Source organism: Rhineura floridana, chromosome 5 (assembly GCF_030035675.1).
Source record: "Rhineura floridana isolate rRhiFlo1 chromosome 5, rRhiFlo1.hap2, whole genome shotgun sequence".
In the NCBI taxonomy this organism is placed as follows: domain Eukaryota; kingdom Metazoa; phylum Chordata; class Lepidosauria; order Squamata; family Rhineuridae; genus Rhineura; species Rhineura floridana.
Window position 1 is genome coordinate 132461233 of NC_084484.1, and position 24210 is coordinate 132485442.

Genomic DNA, 24210 nt, shown 5'->3' on the forward strand with positions numbered 1-24210 from the left:
AATCACCACGAGAACAGGTACCTTGAAAAAAGCCATCTTCTGCTCACGTGGTGATTCTCCCTGCATGCTGTCCCCGTGGAGCTGATCTTGAGCAATCAGTTTTTCTCCCTGGGGACAGCCTGGGCCTTGTTCCAGCAGCAGCAGCAGCAGCCAATCAGAAATGGGCTGAAGAAAAACGTCAGTTGCTGGAGCCACAGAGAGGGAAAGAAGAATAAAACTAAAATGGAGGCAAGTGCAAGGAAGAGGAAAGGGAGACCAGCCTGAAGCAACTAAAGAGTTTGAGGGAAGGAAAGAAGCAAAAAACAGGGGGAGGCAAAAAAACGGGGGGGGGGAGAGCTTTGAAGGACTCACTGCAATTTTTAAAAAGTCTACTCAGAAGTAAGTCCCATTGAGTTCAGTGCTTCTGTGTGCTGGCAGTGATTGAGTTTGAGGAAAGGAAGGAGAAAAAAATGGGGGAGAGGGAAAGCTTTGGAGAATTCACATTTGAATTTTAAAAAGGTCTACTCAGAAGTAAATCCCACTGAGTTCAGTGGGGCTTACTCCCAGGTAAGTGGAGTGGAGCTTCTTTGTGCCAGCAACGTGCCTGAGGGAAGGAAGGAGGGAAAATGTCTTCTCAGAAGTAAGTCTCACTGAGTTCAATGGGGCTTACTCACAGGTAAGTGGAGTTAGGATTGCCTAAAAAAAAGCAAGTGTTCTGCCAGAGAAGCTAGAGCTAGGCAAGGACTGTTTACATTGTTAAAGTACAATCCTAACCCCATCCCTACTCTAAAGTAAATTCCATTCAGTTTGGTGGGACTTACTCTCAGGTAAGAAGCATTAGGATTCCAGCCTCTTAAAATAAACAGTTGGGGGGGGGCAGAGAAAGGGAGGGGAGTTTGCCTCTGTGTCTGCTCACAGTCCAGTACAGTCCTACCCATGTTTACCCAGAAGTGAGTCCCACTGAGTTTAATGGGGCTTGCTCCTGAAGTGAATGAATATAGAATTACAGCCTTTAACTTCTAAATTCAATCCTTTCCTTTAATATTAGGTGATTTATCAATAAATATTATAATTTATAATGTCTGTTAAATGTTCAATGTGTCATCACGTGACTCTTATTGTTGCTTGTTACGAGTAGTACACCTACTATTCAGGATAGTGCCACAAATAGATTCCAAAACTTGCTCCAACCCCCCTGTGCAGGTAATGAATAATAGCTGCTATCACAACTGTAATAATAAAATACTTTAATGGCTAGGTAACGCATTGCTCAGAAATGATAGTTATCAATAAATAATAGAAATTTTGGGTAATAGCTATCCCTTGTATCTTAACAACATAATCCCAAACAGGTTTATCAAAAGTAACTTTCACAGTTCAATGGAGCTTACTCTCAAGTAATTGTGCAAAGGATTGTAGCCTTAATCTTATTTAATGCCTTATTTCCTTTACGTCTCAACTTTCTTGCAAAGAGCTCAGTGTGGAATACGTAGTCCTGCACCTCTCAAATATATCCTCAGAACAGCCCTATGAGGTAGTTTAGGCTGAGAAGGTGATTAGCCCAGAAGTCACCCAGTGAGTTTCATGGCTGAATTAGGGTTTGAATCCAGGTCTCCCAGGCCCTAGCCCAGTACTCTTATCACTACACCACACTGGCTTTTGCAGAACTTGTACACTACAGTACCTCTATAAATCCAATATAAATTACCCACTATACTTCTCTTCCTTGGTCTTTTAAAACCTATTGAAATCAATGGTAAGGTAAATTCTGTTGTGTGCTTTCTATTTCCTCTTAAAGGTCAAGAAGAGAAATTTAGCCAAGACTCTTCCAATAATTTGATGACAGGTCAGCAGTGATACATGGGGGGGGGGAGAATGGCAGTGGCACAGAGATGGCAAGGTTGGGGGTACTTTGGTGGAATGCAGCACAAGCTTGCAGGTGTGTGCCCACGTGCTGCAGGATGGTGGAGCCACCAGCCCTGAACTTGCAGGCACCTTGCCTCATTCAGTGAGTGGCAATGTTGCCATTACTGAGAGAGCACTGCTATTGCAGAGTCAGGGATCCACCCTGCGTTTTACTAGAACCTCAAGAACCACCAACTGCAGCCAGCTGCAAAAGACATACGTCTAGTATGAAAGAAAATGGTGTCTCTGTGAAGCTGCTGAGCACAGGGTTATCAGAACTGAGATGAGCTCACAGTCTTTCCACACATAGATCTATTCCTACTTTCCACAAATATTCTTAATTTCAGTTGTCAAATTTCAAAACGGATGTGTGTCCTTTTGTTGCTATTAAACAACTGGAAGCCAGAAGTGCTTGCCAATTAACTACAAATCTCCCAGGGATCTACCAATAGATTACAGTCTATCTTCTGGCCATCCCTGCACTAAATCATTTGTATGGGCACAGACCTGCCTTGCAGGGTTGTTGTAGCATGGTTCAAAGGAGTGCTTGCAAGAATGAAACTACAATAGCAGAGGTAAGACTCTTCAAAATATTGCCAAAGAAGGCATTCTCAAAAAAGCAATGTCACCTTTCTACTGTGTATCCAGAAATTGAGAAGAAAAAAATTGTAGATTTGCTCATCTCTCCGCAGCTCTTTTTTATGTCAACACCCCGATGGTCAAAGACATGTTAATGGCTGCCTCCATTAGAAACTGCTGTCAGAAGTAGCTGCATCACATGGTTTTATGGTAACACAAACCTGCCTTGTAGGCTTGTAATGTTTTGATTATTTATTTATTATTTGATTTATATCCTGCCCTTCCAGCAGGAGCCCAGGATGGCAAATACTCTATGGTTCAGATGGTTAGACTTCATGGTTAGACTAGATCAGGATCTAATACTCTAGATCAGGATGGTTAGACTTCAGGTTTTTGGTATTGATTTTTTAATTATTATTATTACAAAAACCCAAGATCCACCAACCAGAGCAAGCCACAAAATATATGCACTTAAGAGTTAAATAATTCTTAGCCCCGGAATTTGTTTGGAGTTCCAAAACTGAACTGAGCTCACAGTAATTCCACACAAAAATCCACTCAGATTACCCCCCCACTTTCTTCATTTCAGCAGTATAATGGGGGGGGGTCATTTTCTTGTTTTCATTGTGAAACAGGAGTCTGAAATCCTCACTGATCTTCTGTGAGTCATCCTGAGATACACCAATACGTTTTGATCTACGTTCTGCCCACCCTGCATTTAAAGTGCTATCCAAAAGCTAAATATTATGACATAGATCAGTGGTTCCCAACCTGGGGTGTGTGAAGTAATCCAGAAGGGGCTGCAAACAGTAAAGGAATTTATTATTTTTTAAAAGTCTGCACTCCCTGGACTCTGTCTGCTCTCCACTGCCGCTGCAGATGATACCGCTGTAGGCTGGAAAGCCCAACTGTTAAATAATGTTCCCCACATTTATATTTTGAGTGTAGTTTTGTGTATTAAAACGCATGATATCCTCAAGAAAGAATCAGGTGTACCATGTTGGAAGAATAGTTTCAGTTCATAATCTTTTAAGCAGCTTGTTTTTCTTGCAGCCCCCTCAAAATATTTTCATATATTCAATATATTTAGGTCTGCACTTTCACACATTTATCTATGAGTAAGTCCTATTGATCTCTATAGGACTGTATAGACATGTATAGGATTGTTGCATGAAAGCCTACATCAAAACCCATACATACTCTAATAACAGGCAATGAAAAATGGAATATTTTAATAACTATAATTATGGTAGTTACAGGTTAGTATTTTCTTTTTAAAAGTTGGTGTTTTGATTTTAAAAACTTAAGAATCTGCAGGAAAAATGAAAAGAGTAAAACTACATTCCTGTTTCTGCCAAAACTCTTTCTATTGAATGCACCCCTTGACAGGAAACAGTTTCAGGAAGTATAACAGACCCAGCATGCCTTGCCTTGTTGCCAGTAAAAGGGAATTGCTTCAATGGCGCATTTAATAAGTGTCATTGAAGCCATTTTCTTTCCCTGGCAGCAAATAATAGACTGTACACTCATTGAATGTTACATGTGAATAACTGTATGAGTGTACAGCCCAGCTACTTGTGTACCCAGGTACACAGGTACACAGACTATACACTCGTTGACTATTACATGTGAATAACTGTACGAGTGTACAGCCCGACTACTTCTTTTTTTTTTTTTTTAATAATTTTTATTCAAATTTTTCAAAAAACAAACAAAACAAAGTCAAAAAAACATAACAATACAACAAAAAATAAAAATAAAATAGTTGACTTCCGATTTGTCGCAGATCAGCTATAAGTATATAATATACATCAAACCTGTCCCTTAATATATACATACAGAATCCCTTTTCTCCATAGGCTGTCTTAATTAATCGTCAAATCCCAGTATCATCATTTTATTTTGATCTTTCAACAAAAAGTCTAAGAGAGGCTTCCATTCCTTAAGAAATGTATCTTGTCGATTTTTCTCTAAGTAAACATGTCAATTTATCCATTTCTACTAAGTCCATTAATTTCAATAGCCATTCTTCCATTGTTGGTGTTGATTCCATTTTCCACTTTTGTGCATATAATAATCTTGCTGCCGTAATCATATATAATATTATTCTTCCATATTTCTTTTCTATTTGTTTATCCATAAAACCCAATAAAAAAAATTCTGGTTTTGACTGAATATTTATCTTTAGAATTTTTTGCATCTTCCTACCTATCTGTGCCCAAAATGATTTTGCCTTTTTACACAGCCACCACATATGATAAAATGATCCTTCTTGTTGTTTACATTTCCAACAAACATTAGAAACATTAATATACATTTTTGACAACTTTTCTGGAGTCATGTACCAACGGTACATCATTTTATAAAAATTTTCTTTAAGATTATAGCATAGTGTAAATTTCAAGCCTTTTTTCCACATATTTTCCCATTGATCCATTTGTATGTTATAGCCAAAATTTTTTGCCCACTTTACCATACACTCTTTTACTTGTTCTTCCTCCATATCCATTTTCAGTAAGAGTTTATACATTTTCACAATTATATTTTCATCATTTGTACACAATCCTATTTCAAAATCAGATTTACTTATTTCAAACCCATACATTTTCTTGTCCATTTTATATCTTTCTAACAATTGTAAATAGGCAAACCATTGAAAACTATATCCTTCCTTTGTCAGTTGTTCTCTCTCTTTCATTATATATTCTCCATGTACATTTTCTAATAGTTCTTGATAAGTTAACCATTTCTCTTTTCCAGCCATTTCTCTTCTGTGAAACGCTTCTTGACTTGAGACACATAATGGTATTTTCGAGTAAAACCTTGGTTTATATCTATTCCATATTTTCAACAGAGGACGTCTTATAAAATGATTGTTAAAGTCTACATTTACTTTTACTTTGTCATACCATAGATATCCATGCCATCCCCACTTCAAATTATGGCCCTCCAAATCCAATAGTCTTTTATTCCTCAATAAGATCCATTCCTTTATCCAGACTAGACAGCAGGCAGCAAAATAAAGTCTCAGATTTGGTAATCCCAGTCCTCCTCTTTCTTTGGCATCTTGTAGTAGTTTAAATTTAACTCTTGGTTTTTTTCCTTGCCATACAAATTTAGAGATATCTTTTTGCCATTGTTTAAAAGGTAAATCAGAGGATATTACAGGTATTGTTTGAAACAAAAACATCATTCTCGGTAATACATTCATTTTTATCACAGATATTCTACCCATTAACAACTTTGAGTTTTTATTTGTCATAATGATACCTAAATATTTCAACTTTTTCTCTATTGTAAAATCTGTCTTGTCCATTAACTCTTTCTGTTCCCTTAAAGTTAAATTTTTCACCAACATCTTTGTTTTTTGATTGTTGATCTTAAATCCTGCTAATGGTCCAAATTCTTTTAATTTATCCATCAATACATTAATTCCTTCCAAAGGGTTTTCTAGTACAATTATCAAATCATCAGCAAATGCTCTCAATTTATATTCTTCTTTTTTTATCTTTAATCCCGAAATTCTTTTATCTTGCCTTATATCTCTAAGCAGCACTTCTAAGACCAGAATAAATAAAAGGGGAGATAAAGGACATCCCTGTCTTGTACCCTTTTGTATTTCACATGAATCCATTAAATCTCCGTTAACAATTATCTGAGCCTTCTGAGATGTATAAATCGATCTAATCCATTTTATAAAATTGTCTCCAAAATCCATTTGCTCCAAAACCTGAAACATAAATTTCCAATTCAAATTATCAAATGCTTTTTCAGCATCTAAAAAAATCAAAGCTGCTTGTTTATCATTTCGTTGTTCTAAATATTCCAAGACATTCAAGACATTCCTGACGTTGTCACGTAATTGTCTTTTAGGTAAAAACCCTGATTGATCTTCCTGAATAAATTGTCAGGAAATTCCATCTGAAAAAATAGAAGAGTATATATCTAAACAGAATTTGCCTAAAATTACAGACTTTCAGAGACAAGCTATTAATGTCCCTATTACGTCAAGAGAGATATCTGAAGCTATAAACAAAATTAAATTAGGAAAGGCACCAGGACCAGATGGGTTATCTGCAATGTATTATAAATGTTTGGAGGAAGAACTCTTACTACCTTTACAGTCTACAATGAATCTTATTCTGCAAGAGGGAAAGATACCGGATAGTTGGAAAAATGCTAATATAACATTAATACCTAAAGAGGAGCAAGATTTAACTAAAACAAAAAACTATCGACCAATATCTCTATTGAATAATGACTATAAAATTTTTACAATGATCTTGGCAGAAAGATTGAAAATAATATTGCAACAATTTATTCAGCCCGACTACTTCTGTACCCAGGTACACAGACTGTACACTCGTTGACTGTAACGTGTGAACAGGACCATTGTGTACTGGGGAATGGTGTAAAAAGCTTTTCTTTGTAAGCAAGTATGGCAGTGGCTGATTTAGGTGCCTCATTTTCCATTGATCAGGGGGGATCATGCCCACACAGGACAGGTGCCAGTGGGAGGCTAGGCTGGTCCCTGGCTGAGGGCCCCTGCAGCATTGAAGGGCCCCTCTTTACAATGGGATGGTGAAGCTCCCACTTGGAGATCTGTGGCAGCGTCGGGCACAACAGAGACAGGTTGCAAGACTCTGTGACCTGATGCTGCCATGGATTGCAGAGTGGGAGCCCCCATGGAGCCCCCCTGACACAGGTGGCACAGGGCTTAAATAAGCCCACCCACTCCACCTGTTGCATCAGCACAGCTGCATGAATGCCCTGTGTGCTGTGTGCATAGGTTTGCCATCATGCTTCCACCACCATCTTGGGTGATGGCAGGAGTGTGTGCACAGTGCACAATGCGTACTCCCTGATGTGGCAGGTGGGTGGTCAGGCAGGTGGGCTTATTTATGTTCGGTATTTTAAAATATACCAAGCTGAAACAGGAACTAAGTTTGGTGGTCCTGTTTCTTAGCAGAGATAAAAACAAGCAGCAGAGGGAGATAAAGCAGTCCATACCTTTCTCTATACAAATAACAACAGGCACAATCTTCTTAGGTAAAAGATAAAGAACATTTACTCACGGCCTCTTCATATGTTCAGAAACATAGGCTCTAGCTTAGATGAAAGAAAAATAGTCTCAGTCCATCTTAGTCTTTAGTATTGATGCTCTCAGCAGAGAGCCATGCGCCATACGGCCTCTCCCAGTGGTAGATAGATCAGCAAAGGAGAATATTCAAAGAATCCTCAGGACAAAGGAAGGAGGAAACCAGGTAACTAACCCCACCCATAAGGAAGTTACATCATGGTGAACAGGTACATGGGATATTTCCCCAAATATCCCCCAAGGTGAACATGCAGTATTTGCCTATTCCAACAATTTAAGCCCTGAGCTGCTGATATGGAGCGGGTTGTTTGGCCTTAGTGCACTGTAGCCTGGAGCAGACTGGTGCCCAAGAGCTCAGTCATGCCTGGCAGTGGCCCTGTGTCCACATCATTTTGCAGTGCTGTCTCTTTTTCTGATCTTTTAGATGTGGCAGCCATTTTGTGTTATGTGATGAATCTAGGGTTCTTTGAAGCAAAATCAAGCAAAAAATAACAACAGGTCAACAGCAGAGCATGTCATTTAGTATAAGGTACCAACCTCAATCTTAGACTGGAAGAGGCCTTATCTAGTAATGAAGAGAGAGACACTCAATGTAATTCAAAATAAAGTTAATTTATTTAGTAGGCATCTGCTTGATAAGAAGCCTCTCTAGTGTCCCTCCCTATTCTGAAATTCAGGTGTAAGCTCCAATTTCTGAAAGGGGGCAAAAAAAAAAAAGATTCAAAAGGCTTCAAGTCCCCTTATGTTTCCAATTATTATTTATTATTATTATTATTTATTAAATTTATATACCGCCCGACTAGCGATCAAGACCATCATAGAGCCTGTAGACCACTTGCTGTGCTTGCTCTGACTTGAATTTGGTCCTTCCCACTGTCCCCACAGAATAATGGAAGGGGACAGGGAGGTCCTGGTCTATGCCAGGAAAGGTGTGACAAATGTGGTAGCCTCCAAACCCAGTTGTTCTTCAGTGAACATCACTGGAGCCCTAAATCAGGAGGCTGGAACCAGCACATCATTAACCTTAGTCTGATATCTTGGAATGGTCCTGCCAATGAGTGAATGCATTACTGTGCAAGGTTGACCCATGGACTAAATCAGTATAGCTTTTTATAGAAGTGCAGAGGGAAGGTCATCCCTTTGCTCTATATAACAAGAGCAGCCTGGCTATCACGTCCTGTGAGATCTACCAGTTCACTTTTGTCTGAGATCCGTCATTTTGCTTCAAAGACTCATCTTGAGTCCATTCATATTTTAAATGCCACGTATTTGACATATATCAGCCACTAAGCTGGGCTGAATGCATAGTGCACACTTCAAAGGGAAACATAAAAATGTATTTTCTAAAGTGAGAATATCAAAGCCTGCACAGAAAATAAGATACAGAAGTTTCATTTGTCTGATGTTTTGGGTGAAAACCTTTGCTCTTTTTCTTCTTTTTAAAAAAATGGATTCTCATTTTTTAAATCTTTTTTAGATCAGGAATTTATTGGCAAGGGTCATTTTTTTAAAAAGGGGGAAAAGTGATCAGGAGGGAGCCAATGAAATATCAACTAGAGATTTTTAATTAACACTGTCACTGCAAGAAACTGTTTAAACATGGTAAGCTCCTTGGATGGCAGAGAATGGAGTTGCTGGCACTTAGTCTTTTTACATCCTGGTCTGGTTGACTTTGGATGAGGGCAAAGCAATGATTTATATAATTACAAATCCTCCCATGTTGAGCAGAGTGTACTATTCTGGGAAGATGTATGGGCCCATGTTTTTGCGAATATCCTTCCTAAGAAAGCTGCATCAAAAGAGCATGTAGGGGCATTGAAATATTTAAGGGCCAAACTAAATATTAAGCATGCAGCTACATATCAATTTTTTCTTACTTAATTGCAGGCATCATGGCAGGGATGGGAAGAAAATCTTTATTCAGAAAGCAGAATGTGTGTGCCTGCACGCACATACTGGAGAGGTATATTTTTAATCACCCCAATGATTGGAAAAAAGATCACCCCATCCCCATTTGTCCTATTGGCACCAATGGGAACTCTTTCCTTAACTCCTAGCCCTGTTGAGGGGAAATTCATGCCAATCACACTGGGGAGGAAAAAGATAAGCCTCTCTGCCCTCACACACTGCCTTCTTGATAAGAATCGCCACTCCCCAAAGTGATATAGTTGCACACTACATATCAAACAAATGTCTAGTTTGGCCCTAAAGTGGCATGACCTCCTGCGGAATCAAGAGAATGTGTTCTTGGAGTGGTAGAGGTCCTTGACTACAAAGAGACCAGAGAGAGTCTGAACTTCAGTTAGGCATGCACCACGTCTTGCATAGTTATTTCCAAACAAAGGGAGAGAGGCACCTTTTACATGTTAACAACTCAAGGAGGAGATTACTGAACATTAAAGAGCCAGTACATCTTCTCAGAACAACTCTCCTAGTCCCTGTCTGAGCAGATTTAGCATTCTGTTAGCTCATTGCTCTTGCTTTTAAGCTACAATGACTTTTGTTTAGATCTTGAAGGTCACAGCTTCAAAGCACAAAGCTACAATCACAGTAAGACACACAGGCTTAAGTAGCACAAATACTGAAAGGGCAAATAGGGGGGGGAGAGAAAGAGTTTGTGTTCTTCTGTCTCTCTTTTCCTTTGTAGCAATGCATTTGAATTCCTCAAACAAAAGGTGGCAGAGAAATTAAAGGTGCTTACAAAACACTTAAAAAGCAGCAGTGCTCCGGAGGTATTGCTGTTTATCATCCACATGCAGTCCTTTGTGGCTATCATCACAGCATGGACACATGTTTGTTCACTAAGTGATGACAACGATCAAATTAGTTACAGACACAGAACACAATACCTGGTGTTGTGGCTACAGACCTATACACTGCATGCTTTCTAGTGTCTTTCAGCTGTCATCTGTGACTGTGGGAGTCCACCGTGAAAAAAATCCTTAATTAAGGGCCAGACTCGATGAGATACAAATCACCAATTGCATGATTAGGAATGAGCAATTGTGAGATTGGCTTCCCTCCCACCCCAATGCAAATTGCAGGTGTAGGGGTCCCAATCCAGATCAGGACTGCAATGGAGGCAAAGGGTTAAAGTCTCCAGACCAGAGTCCTGATCCGGATTGGGCCTTCCATTCCTGCAACCTACTTTTTTTAAAAAATCTAGTCAGGCAATCTTTTAAAAAAATCTAGTCAGCTAATTGCGTGTTTGGCATCTCAACTAGTTTAGCCCGCAGAAGACATGGCTAATGTGCAACCCTCTATATATTGTGGATGTGAATTATGATGATTTTGATTTTCCAAAATACAAACATGCATTGCATGCTTTGGGTTCCACGTTATATTTTTGACAAGAAAAACAACAACAAGAACCTGTTAACCCTCCCCACTGGTCTCATTTCCCTTTCACACTCACTTAACCCAGACACACACGTGTTATTGACATACCACCTTCACACACCACCATCGCACATGCCACCTCATACTTAATCAGGGCTTCTAGGGCTGCCTAAATCTCTTCCCTACCTATAGCACATAGCTGTAATCTGCACCTTGCTTATCTGTGCTCATGGAACATTCATAACTGTGTGATTATACAAACATAAAGAGTTGCCTTGTACTGGGTTCCCCTATAGGATTATTGAAATTCAACATTTACTCAAAGTTGATTATTCACAGTTAAGACTTCTCCGTCTTGGCCATAGGTCACAACAAAAAGTATCACCAATTAATACAAATATAAACCATTCATGCCAGATTATGCCAGACTGCCAAAAATACGTTGTGCCATGCTAGTTTGGCTTGAGGAGTCCAGGGAGGCTAGGTTGAATCAGTGGCACTAACAGGAGGGCGGAGTCACATTAAAAAGGCAAGAGCAAGTCTGATATAGTAGAACCAAGCTAGGCTATGCAGGAAGGCAACAGGCAAGGCAAAGCATGGCCTGTTGACCCTGGACAAATTACTGTGGCAGATACTGGCTGGAATTCACCCAAGGAGAGCTGTGGTCTCATCAGCATGTTGAGACCTGATGAGGCGTTCTGAAGGCTGGTGACTGTAGACTTGCTGTTCACCTCTCCTCACCCCTCTGAGGAGCTTTCTGTTTCTTAAAGTTCCATTGCAGCTGCTGGCTCCATAGCATGGAGGTGGTGAGTACTGTGGGGGGGGGTGCCCTCTGAGTCTGACAAGGTAAGATCATTCTTTCATCTGGAAGGTCCTGGAATGGGAGATGAGGAGTATCCATGGCTGATGACTCCTCGTCCTCTGAGGCTTCCTCTGAGCAAGAAGGAGGATTGCAGCCAAAGAACATGACATATGGAACAGAATTTCATGCATAAAGTTATATCAAATTGTCATAATTACACTCAGTAACATAGGGTTGCCATAAGTCATAACCGACTTGAAGGCATATAACAAAACATGGAGATCAAAATAATTTTGACACCATGGGCTTTCCTACAACTCTCTCTTCCCCATGTGTTCACTGAACGCATGAGCAGAAAATGGGATCATGCCCACTAGTCCTGATACAAATGCATTGGCTGTTCACACCCCTTTGGTGGGTACAATGAGAAAGGGCTACATATCTTCAGGAAGCCTGGAGCAATCAGTGATCTTGGTCATAAGAAAAAACTGTATACATGTACAACACTTTCACATTAATGCTGAATGTGTGGGGCTGCCGGGGGGCGCCAATTTACACAAACAAGCATCTGTATACTTCTAAACTGACTGTTGTAAATATGAAAGAGCTCACTTTTTACTGCTATCCTTTTATGATTCTGTTGATGTCACAATCCTTAATTTTATACTCTTAATTCTGGGCAATAAAATGCCTTCAATTTACTCAGTATTAAAAAAAACCCTAGTCTGCCTGTGAAACGGCTTTACAATACACACACACACACCCAATCAAGATGATGAGCAGAAGTGCTAATAAGGCTAAGGCATGCAATGCTATTTTAATATACTATCAATTCAATTCTGATAGAAGAAATAAAGCAACTTGATTATTCCTGGCAAGTTATTTTGATTCCAGCCATTGGTGGAAAAAGGCACTTTCCACTTCTGCTTAATGATGAGATTTTAAACTACTTTGGACAGGCATGCAAAGCTAAAACTGAGTCAGCGTATTCAAATTTATCAGCTACTTTATGGATTTGGATGAATTGTTAATCGTCTGGTATCACGCTGCCAGAATCAAAATAAGTCAAGCAAAGCTATGTTTGCTGCTTTGGGGTCAAGAGGATCTGTTTCAACAACAACAACAACAACAAATGATCATGGAACTGTCCAAGGTACTGCCAGATATCCAGCAGCCAGCTGTGGAAGACATAATCAATATCAACACTTTGAATAGCAGGAGTGGGGAGCCTCAGGTGGGGGGGTTGAGACTCTGCCCAGGCCACACCTCCTTCTGTGGCCGCACCTGTCACCAGCCCTGCTCTGTGCTTTTGCCTGTCTGGAATGTGTCCTTGATCTGTGATAACATCTCTTGCTTTCCTGGATGGAGGATGATGCAGTGTATAGAAACCTCTGGCATTTGCATGGCTGGAATATCACCTGGTGGGCAAAGGTAAGAGGTGTATCCATTGTCTCTGGTCCCACCCAGAGCTGGCAGGGAGCCCCTGGACGGTTACCCATGCGGAAATGTGACCCACTGGCTAAAAAGGGTTCCCCATCCCCTGCTATAAAGACCAGCAACTGGTTACCCCTGGCCACATACAAACCCCTGAAGGGTGTCACATGCCCCTTTCCTGATTGCTAGGGCACAGGTCCAGATTAGGGAGTGGGACTACTTGGTCCCTTTCAACTCAATGATTCTATGTGTTTATTTGAATTACTGCTACTCAAATGGGTCTAGTCTAAACTTAGAAAGATGGATTGAGCTTCTTTAGCAGCTATCATTGTAACGTATCCTGCTCCCAGCCTCTCCTATTACCAATGGTTCCCCAGAGCATCTATATCAGAGAACAACGTCACTGCAGCTGCTACTCATGATCTTCCAATATAGCTGGGACTAGCAGAGGAAAAGGAAGTTTGTTGCAAGGTATTCTAAGAATGCACTCCCTTTATAGTGAAAGAAACCAACCAATGCTAGATGTATGCTGAATATTTGGGGCCCCATGCTATTCTGAAACATGTGCTACCCACACTCACACAGAAATGGTCACATAGTCATAAACAGAGGCAAGCACAATTCCTACATCCCACTAGGCTGAAATCTGAAATGTACTATTTCTTACAGATTGCAGCAATTGGTAAATATGGCCAAGGTTCCCTTATAATTTGATGTGGGAACAGACACCAAAGTTCTGAGACAAGAGATGATGGGGGGGGGAGCCAAACTCAACAGTGAAGTTTGAAAAGTCAAAAATTAAAGATTAAACATTCTCATTTGAATTTCAAATTCTTCATTCATTCATTCATTCATTCTCACTTTCACTGATTGGGTCAACTCCTAGACCTTTACAGTACAATCCTATGCCTATTTGCTTGAAAATAAGTCCCAAAGAGTTCAAATGTTTAGGATTGCAAGCAAGACCTAGACATATTGGTTTAATTTGGACTATAAACTACACCTCCAATACATGCTTAGCCCTGTTGCAAACCAGACCATGGTGATTTCCAGCAGCTCTGTCTGCACACTCTTCTCTCTTGCTATGCGCGATGTCGTGGCTATGCCAATGTCTATGAAGTCCTAGAATTACAAACCAGTGAAAGGAAGGACATATATTGGAATATTGGAATACACCAAGGAAGAAAAGGTTGTTGGTGGCAAAGTGGGTAGAGATGCTGAGACTCAGGGCCAGTGCCAGGCATGATTGGGCCCTTGAGCACCAGCCTGCCCCGGGCCCGTGGTGCCCACCCATGCATTCCACCTACCTCTTGCATCACAGTCTCCTGTGAATGACATGCACACATAGCACGCATGCTGGCCATCAACCAAAATAGCAGTGGGGTTGTCAGCCCCTTAGGGAAGCCCTCTCATCTTAGTCTGGCAGGAAGATGCGCAGCATGCAAGGCATTCACAGCAACAGGAGAGGTAGGTGGGGTTTGTGTGCGGGCTTGTTGAAGCTCATGCACTGTCTGTATTGGGGGTGCCTGGGTGTTGTTGTTGTTGTTGTTGTTGTTGTTGTATTCCACTATTCCTCCAAGAAGCATATTTATGCATCCCCATTTTATCGTTAATGGCCCCTTGAGGTTGTCAGGAAAAAACACCAACACTGGTAACAAGTAACCTGAACCAGTGGGAGGAGGGGGGCAGGTTCAGCAAGGCAATCTAATCTTCCCACACTGATTCTCTCTTTAAACTTCTTGTTTGTTTTTCTCAGCTTTATTTCCTCTTCCTTTCTAGTCAGTCAGAGATAGTGCCTGTGTTTTTTAAAATTGGTGTAACTCTCCCCCACCCGTACCTCTGGGTAACGGGAGGGTGGTGGTGGTAATAATAATAATAATAATAATGGCTCCACAAAGACTGCAACAGCATGCATGATTTTATTTCTTTATAGTAATGAATCTTACGTTTCTTTCTTCTTTCAACTACCAGTCTTAACATGCTAGTTATTTCCACACTCTGCTGAAATATATATTAAAAATATAGAGTATAAAATGAGAAAGCATGATTGGCTCATGGTCATCCAGTGAGCTTCATGGCTGTTAAGATATGAACCTTGTCATGAAAATCAACTGTGATTTTCACAAAATCAATTTGTGTTTTGTTACTGCTGATTCGCTGTTGTATTTTAGCCAATTGATCATGTTGTTTTCATTTCTAAGATCAAATTGCAGTCTGATTTCAATCTGCCAGTTCCCATCTACAGCAAAGAACTCTGTGCAACAAATTACTTTCTCCCATTTTCTCTCTGAAAGATGAAAAGATTATTCTAACTAGGGCTGATGATAAAATGCCTTCCTACCTCTGCAATCCCATTCTCAAGTGAGAAGGTGTGGTGTCAATTTCTGCACATCTGTGGGTGGGCTGCAGAAGATCTTCAGATAACTTGGGTGGGCAGGGGATTTATATTTTTAGCCAAAATGTTATGCTTTTTAATGTTAGAAATGTTTGTATGATGTATGTAATCATGCAGATGCTTTCCTTTCATGCCTCCAGTCAAGCGTCTTAGTATAAATTCTTTATCTTTCCTTTATAAACTACCTTTCATTTCTACAATATCAGTCCATTAGTCTCCTCAAAGGATACCAGTCTTTAATGCTCTCGCTGCTATATGAATCAGTTGTAAATAGTGTGAGTGAGGAATGAGTGTTTAGCTTAGAAAAGAACACTGTGCTATCAGGAATACACCAACAGGCAGCGCTGGATTCATCACAAAGCTTGGTATTTCAATATTGCACAACAAAACTGGCTGAAGGCACACTTCAAAGCCTCAGATACCTAATCTCCTCCAAACGGCAAGCAACAACGTGCAGTCAGGCTTCTGTAAGTGTGATCTCAGAACCCCCAATATCGGCACATATCTGATCACTGGTATTGCAGGTCTGACGTCTCTCTGGCTGTGTACTGACAGACTGTAGACTAGATAACAAAGAGAGTGGAAGGAGGCCTGAGCAGCTGATCCCCTGGTAGCTTGGGGAAAGCATGTGAGAGCCTGGACAGAAGAGAGCATCCTTTGGGCAAGATTGAAGAGAGGATGAAGCATCTAAGGCCATAGCCTTATCCCTTCCTCCTCACTCTGGACTCCTAGACTGGCCATCTAGCAGTCAGAGCACCAGTCCCTGGTAACTATAACCCTGTGGGGATGGCAGAGGGGAGAGGAAGTGCACACAATTTGATTTTCCAAACTGTATTCAAATAAACATCAGGTTCTACCCAGTAATGTAGTGCCAGATTCAGAAGTGCAGGGTCCCTTCCTGATAGTCACAGTCACACCCCTCCCCCTTCTTTTGCTGCTGAGTTGAGAATGAGATCCTTGTTAATGTCTTCTCCCACAACAACAGATATCCAGACACTCTTGGATGAGACCGATTATCTGGATCCATTTCAGTTGGGTTTCAGGCCTGGTGCCTTGGTCACTCTGTATGATGACCTTTGTCGGGAGTGTGACTCTGTTGATTCTCCTTGATCTCTCAGCAGCTTTCGATACCATTGACCATGGTATCCTTCTGGGGAGACTAGCTGAGTTGGGAGTGGGAGGTACTGCATGGCAGTGGTTCCGCTCCTACTTGGCAGGTTGCCTCCAGAAGGTGGTGCTTGGGGAACATTGCTTGGCACCCTGGACTCTCCAGTATGGGGTTCCGCAGGGGTCAGTTCTGTCCCCCATGCTGTTCAGCATCTACATGAAACCGTTGGGTGCGGTCATCTGGAGCTTTGGACTGTGTTGCCATCAGTATGCTGATGACACGCTGCTTTATTTCTCCTTTTCATCATCTTCAGGTGAGGCTGTCAATGTGCTGAACCGGTGTCTGGCTGCGACAATGGACTGGATGAGGGCTAATAAACTGAGGCGCAATCCAGACAAGACTGAGATGCTGCTAGTGGGTGGTTCTTCTGACCAGATGGTGGATGTCCAACCTGTCCTGGATGGGGTTGCACTCCCCCTGAAGGAGCAGGTTAGTAGCTCGGGGGTTCTCCTAGAACCATCTCTGTCACTTGAGGCTCAGGTAGCCTCGGTGGCATGGAGTGCCTTCTACCAACTTCGGTTGGTGGCCCAACTATGTCCCTATCTGGACAGGGATAACCTGGCTTCAGTTGTCCATGCTCTGGTAACCTCCAAATTAGATTACTGCAATGCACTCTACGTGGGGCTGCCTTTGAAGACGGTTCGGAAACTGCTGCTTGTGCAAAATGCAGCGGCCAGATTGGTAACAGGGACCAGACGGTCTGAACATATAAAACCGATTCTGGCCCGCTTGCATTGGCTGCCTGTATGTTTCTGAGATGGATTCAAGGTGCTGGTTTTGACCTATAAAGCCTTACATGGCTTGGGACCACAGTACCTGATGGAATGCCTCTCCCGATACGAACCCACCTGTACACTACGTTCAAGATCAAAGGCCCCCCTCCGGGCGCCTACTGCAAGGGAAGCTGGGAGTGTGGCAACAAGGGAGAGGGCCTTCTCAGTGGTGGCCCCCAAATTATGGAATGATATTCCTGATGAGGTGCGCCTGGTGCCAACACTGTTATCTTTTCGGTGCCAGGTCAAGACTTTCCTCTTCTCCCAGGCATTTTAGCATGTGTTTTAAATTGTTTTTATATTGTTTTAAATTTTAAAATTGTGTTTTAAATTGTTTTTAAAATATGTGTTTTAAATTGTATATTTGTTTTTAATGTTTTTGATTGCTGTAAACCATCCAGAGAGCTTCGGCTATGGGGCGGTATACAAGTGCAATAAATAAATAAATAAATAAATATCCCCAGGAGGCATTCAGCATGAAAGGGGAGAGTGTTAGCTACTGAAAAGAGTCTTCTCAGTGGCTATCTCGCTTCCTTTCACTCTGATTGGCTCCAATCAGCAGAGGAGGACAAGGAAATATGTTAGAAGACTATTTTCAGTGGCCAACATACTCCCTTTTCATGCTGATATGTTCATAGGATGCTGGAGACATGGGGACCCTGTTCCCAAAAAAGTAAGGGGTCTAAGACCCCCCAAGACAGCAGCATGTAATCAGAGGTATTTCCTTCTTTTTAAACTTTTTTTCTTGCCTGCTTGCTTTCTAAAACAGTTTTTTGCCTCTGCTTTCCCACAATAACAGCAGTCTACCTCTCTCCATCTGGAGTCATCTCACCCACAATGTATTTTAGAAAGGTCCCAGATGGACAGAGCAGGATCACTGTAGGCTGTGGAGCTTGGTCACTCTGATGCCAGTGGAACAGTGAATCAGCTCCAAGGTTTAGTCCAAACTTTCAAAGAGCTGTCCAGGGGTGGAAAAGCAGAGGCAAAAACCCGGTTTTTTAAAAAGCAAGTGGGGGAGGGGGTTAAAAAAGGGGAAGGCTCTGACTGTGTCTGCATTTCATAGGGATGGAGGAGAAATTCAGTTCAGTTTGCTTTTTAATGCAAACCTACTTAATTTGCACTTCCCAAAACAATAGGCGAACTGGAACACAGCTAGCCTTCGACATTTGCATTTCTCCAAGTTTCTCAATGCAGTACTCCAACCAAAACATGTTAAGAAAAATGGGTATATTATGGAAGAATGTGAATAAAAATGCATATATTCATGAAAATAGCAGTCAAAACTCCTTTACGTTAAGGAAATTTGCTTGCACAAATATGTTGCAGCCTAAAATATTTTTATGAGGACTTAAAAAAATCACAAATTGATGCTGAAATGAGTCAAACTGAATTTAAGACTAAGGGAAAAAAGAGAAACAGAGAAATCAGTTTCCATCCTTAATTTCTCACACCTGATAGATAAAATTAATTCCCCCACCACTAAACATTCTCCACCCCACCTCTTTTTTGCCTCTCTATTACTACTGAGAATGTGCCGAAAGGTGTTCATCTTTGTATGTTTGGTTCCGCCTTGATTGCAGCCTTCCTTGGTGATCATTTTCTGGATCCCTTTTGCAGACCCTACATGTGCTCCTTGTGCTTTTTTATTGGGACAGGGAACAGGCTGTTAAAAACATAAGAACATAAGAAGAGCCTGCTGGATCAGGCCAGTGGCCCATCTAGTCCAGCATCCTGTTCTCACAGTGGCCAACCAGGTGCCTGGGGGAAGCCCGCAAGCAGGACCCGAGTGCAAGAACACTCTCCCCTCCTGAGGCTTCCGGCAACTGGTTTTCAGAAGCATGCTGCCTCTGACTAGGGTGGCAGAGCACAGCCATCATGGCTAGTAGCCATTGATAGCCCTGTCCTCCATGAATTTGTCTAATCTTCTTTTAAAGCCATCCAAGCTGGTGGCCATTACTGCATCTTGTGGGAGCAAATTCCATAGTTTAACTGTGCGCTGAGTAAAGAAGTACTTCCTTTTGTCTGTCCTGAATCTTCCAACATTCAGTTTCTTTGAATGTCCACGAGTTCTAGTATTATGAGAGAGGGAGAAGAACTTTTCTCTATCCACTTTCTCAATGCCATGCATAATTTTATACACTTCTATCATGTCTCCTCTGACCTGCCTTTTCTCTAAACTAAAAAGCCCCAAATGCTGCAACCTTTCCTCGTAAGGGAGTCGCTCCATCCCCTTGATCATTCTGGTTGCCCTCTTCTGAACCTTTTTCAACTCTATAATATCCTTTTTGAGATGAGGCGACCAGAACTGTACACAGTATTCCAAATGCGGCCGCACCATAGATTTATACAACGGCATTATGATATCGGCTGTTTTATTTTCAATACCTTTCCTAATTATTGCTGGCATGGAATTTGCCTTTTTCACAGCTGCCGCACACTGGGTCAACATTTTCATCGTGCTGTCCACTACAACCCTGAGGTCTCTCTCCTGGTCGGTCACCGCCAGTTCAGACCCCATGAGCGTATATGTGAAATTAAGATTTTTTGCTCCAATATGCATAATTTTACACTTGTTTATATTGAATTGCATTTGCCATTTTTCCACCCATTCACTCAGTTTGGAGAGGTCTTTTTGGAGCTCTTCGCAATCCCTTTTTGTTTTAACAACCCTGAACAATTTAGTGTCGTCAGCAAACTTGGCCACTTCACTGCTCACTCCTAATTCTAGGTCATTAATGAACAAGTTGAAAAGTACAGGTCCCAATACCAATCCTTGAGGGACTCCACTTTCTACAGCCCTCCATTGGGAGAACTGTCCGTTTATTCCTACTCTCTGCTTTCTGCTTCTTAACCAATTCCTTATCCACAAGAGGACCTCTCCTCTTATTCCATGACTGCTAAGCTTCCTCAGAAGCCTTTGGTGAGGTACCTTGTCAAACGCTTTTTGAAAGTCTAAGTACACTATGTCCACTGGATTACCTCTATCTATATGCTTGTTGACACACTCAAAGAATTCTAATAGGTTACTGAGACAGGACTTTCCCTTGCAGAAGCCATGCTGGCTCTGCTTCAGCAAGGCTTGTTCTTCTATGTGCTTGGTTAATCTAGCTTTAATCATACTTTCTACCAGTTTTCCAGGGACAGAAGTTAAGCTAACTGGCCTGTAATTTCCGGGATCCCCTCTGGATCCCTTTTTGAAGATTGGTGTTACATTTGCCACTTTCCAGTCCTCAGGCACGGAGGAGGACCCGAGGGACAAGTTACATATTTTAGTTAGCAGATCAGCAATTTCACCTTTGAGTTCTTTGAGAACTCTCGGGTGGATGCCATCCGGGCCCAGTGATTTGTCAGTTTTTATATTGTCCATTAAGCTTAGAACTTCCTCTCTCGTTACCGTTCTGCTCCTTTATTTTTTTCTTCAGGCAGGTCATCATTATCTAGTATTTCAAACCTGGCTAAGATCAAGTAACATAGTGGCAGTAATAAGAAAGTCATTCGTTGATAATATCACCAAGTTGCTGATGTGAAGAAGTGGGCAACCAATCTCTCAGATCAGTCATCTAACCACTAATTAGTACTATTCTGAGATCTAAAGAACAGGCCTTCAAGGAAATAATGCTGTTGCTAAATTCTGAAGATGACTTTTTTTGCCCTATAGCTGGGGAGTTTGAGCGGTGAAGGCTGAACCAAAGCTTCAGGCTTCAAAGCTTAACTGTACTTTAATTACTATGAATGAAAAACATCTTCAAAAATTATGCCAATTTACTGACCATATTAAAGGAGGAAAAAAGACATATAGACTTTTCATTTTTTGTCAGTTTTGAAGAAAACCCCACAGCAGCAAAAATCTGCATTGCAGTTTTACTGTGCTCAAGTTTGCTTTAAGATTTTTTTTCTTAGAAAAGCAAAACACACTAACAAGTTTTGAAACAGAGGTGGGTATTGCCATGGCACTCTACCAAATACACCAACATACTAGGGGGATAGTTAACTGCACAGCAGCAGCACATACACCTGAATTGTACAGAAGTATATGATTTGAATCCCAAGTTTTTCTTCCACAAGCCCAAAGAGCTTCCATGAGTGCTGCTCTCCTTCCATTTATGGAGCAAAAACATAGGGTTGTTGTACCTCACAACTGTGAAGGCACACTAAAATACTTCCATCTGTCTCATTTGCTTGCTGTATGGCAGGGGCGGGGTGAGTTCAACTCCCAACACCATTTTTACCCTCCCAATCACCCCCACAACTTGCCTGTGACAGTGGCATATATAATGGCAACTGCAGCACTGTCAGATGTGAGGCTGAAGGAAGGAAGTAATCTGATCATCAGTGACACAGGAAAAGTGGGTTGAACTCCTAGACTCAATCCTTTCAGTGCTGCCGGGTGGGGGGGATGTACAGAAAATCCAGTAAAGACAAAACCATTTGCAATGGAGGCCTGGAGGGCCTTTCTTGACACTGTGTAAAGAGGCAACACTGAAAACCTCAGAGCAGATCGGAGAGCTCCAGATACAGGAGTACAGGAAACAATGTGCTCCAGCATTTCCAGAATGCCCAGGAAACATCATAGCAGATTTCCTGATTCTTGAGCACTCTGATCTGCTATGAGATTTTTAGACTACAGCTCCTGCCTTGTCTCTCAACATCAGGAATGTAAGTGGCTGAGCACCACTGCCATCTTTGACTCAAAGGAAGTATGCTTTTGAATATTTTTGAGGTTTTGAAGCTAGTTAAGGACTTGAATGTCATTACTTATCAATGCAGCTGACATACCCTTATTCCCCCCCCACACACACACTTCTCTCTCCCTCCAATCAGATCTATCAATCCATTTATCCAACTCTTCATCCCAAAGGAGCCCAGGGTGGCAAAGAAAACAGGAAAACAATGTAACCCAAGATATTTTATTATTATTATTATTATTATTATTATTATTATTATTATTATTATTATTATTTCCATTTATAGACTGCTTACTATCCAAAAGATCTCAGTAACTAAATAATAACTTTAACAACCCTGAAACCCTTAAAACATTTAAAATTAAGAATCTTAACTATGCTTGTTCTGAACCTGAGGTGCCTGTTTGTGTGCTGTGTTGTGTGCATGCTTGTGACAGTGTGGAGATCACGCACCTTTTAGTCATAACCACCACAAACATGCAGCCGCCAGAGGGGTAGCACCAGGGCTATGCAACCCTCAGGCTGAAAAAGATGAACTGTCCCTGATATACACAGATGGTGCGATATAAATAACAAAGAACAGCAACGTGGTAGAAATCTCCCAAATCACACAGTGAAGCATTCACACAAGCAGCTCTGCCTCCATCTAGTTGTGTTTCATTTGGACATCCACTTGGCTGCTTACATGTGAAAATCAGATCTTAGTCATCCTGCAAAACAAACAAACAAAACCGTTTCTGGTAGCTTTTTCGTCAGATGTAAAATGTCTTGCGGACACAGAAAATTGGGTAAATGCTCAAATATCCAACAGCAACAGCATACATACAGGTTGCCAAAATGTGGAAACCTTGCAACTTTGTAAATTGGTGCTGTCAAGCACGAATTCATACCTGGGAAGTACAAGAAATTAACATGCAGCCACAATGAAGTATTCTATTTAGAATGTTCTAGAAAGTACCCCTTTGTTCTGTTTTGGAGGTCACAGAAAGTGCTGTATAGGCTCTTTCCTTTGGCAACTCTCTAAATTAAGCAGAGATGTTACGGTGTAGGGGAGGGGGAGAGAAAAAAAGAAAGAAACTGAATGACAGGTAATAGCAACACCGTGGTAATAGAGAAGATAGTTTTGTAACATAATACTGAGACAGTTTATGACAGAAACATTTGATAGCTTGATGCTTTGCACCCTCCAAACCAATAAAAAAATCAAGGCTGCTGGCAAGAGATTTCCCCCTCCCCCCAAAAGGCCAGTAACTTACTTAGTACATCTTTTCACCTAACAGAGGGGGCAAGGGAGCAAATATAGGGCAACAAGTTAAGTGGAATCTATTCTAATTGTCTAAAATTAAAAGCAAACAGAGCAGCAATTGACTGTGGCATTTCAAGTGTCAGTTTATAAAGTTACACGATAAAATGAATTACACAAGAAATTTGACCACAGAATAAAGAAGAGAGCACATAACTTTTCCAGCTCAGTACTTATAGCTACAAATCTGCTAGTTCTCAAAAGAAACAGGAGAACATTTATGGTATTTATTAAAAATACGGTACTGAATGCATTTGTGTTTATTCATTCATGCTTGCTAGTTGAGCCTCCTTGTGCTTCTCACAGAACTAAACAACTGAAATGAACTCTATTGTGCTGTTGTGTGGTTACATAATTTGATTGCTTTATTTCTTTTGTTTTTACTCCTTTTCAGGCATACAAGATTTTAAGCACCAATGAACATCCAGGCAGTGAAGTATGAGAGTTCATCCACATGACCGCTTGAGCTCATAAAATAGATTTGAGTTTGGATGAACCTGGGTCTAGGCCTCCCCATTGTACTGCCACAATTAAAGTACACATGATTGGTTTTAGCATGATTGTTGTTATTTATTACTGTTAACCACCCAGATGACATTGGGTGGTACACAAATGACATCCAGTTGTGGCATCCCACTTGCACAAGGGTCTTTTGCTTGGGAAAATAGGATTTTCTCCCTGTCTCCCTCCCTCCAAACAGATGGGGAGTGTAGTGGGAGAAGAGGAAGGAGAGGTCCCATCATGTCCACT

At 41.2% G+C, this 24210-nt stretch overlaps 1 long non-coding RNA gene across 2 annotated transcripts; it reads left to right on the forward strand.

Annotated features, from left to right (window-relative positions):
* Nucleotides 1-212: 212 nt before the first annotated feature.
* Nucleotides 213-23995, forward strand: LOC133385938 (uncharacterized). 2 transcript variants are annotated; one of them, XR_009763024.1, is made up of 3 exons: nucleotides 213-546; nucleotides 16953-17128; nucleotides 23855-23995. It is a non-coding gene; the product is annotated as an uncharacterized LOC133385938 (long non-coding RNA). The 2 variants fall into 2 exon arrangements; XR_009763023.1 differs by having other exon boundaries at nucleotides 213-378.
* The last annotated feature ends 215 nt before the right edge of the window (nucleotides 23996-24210 follow it).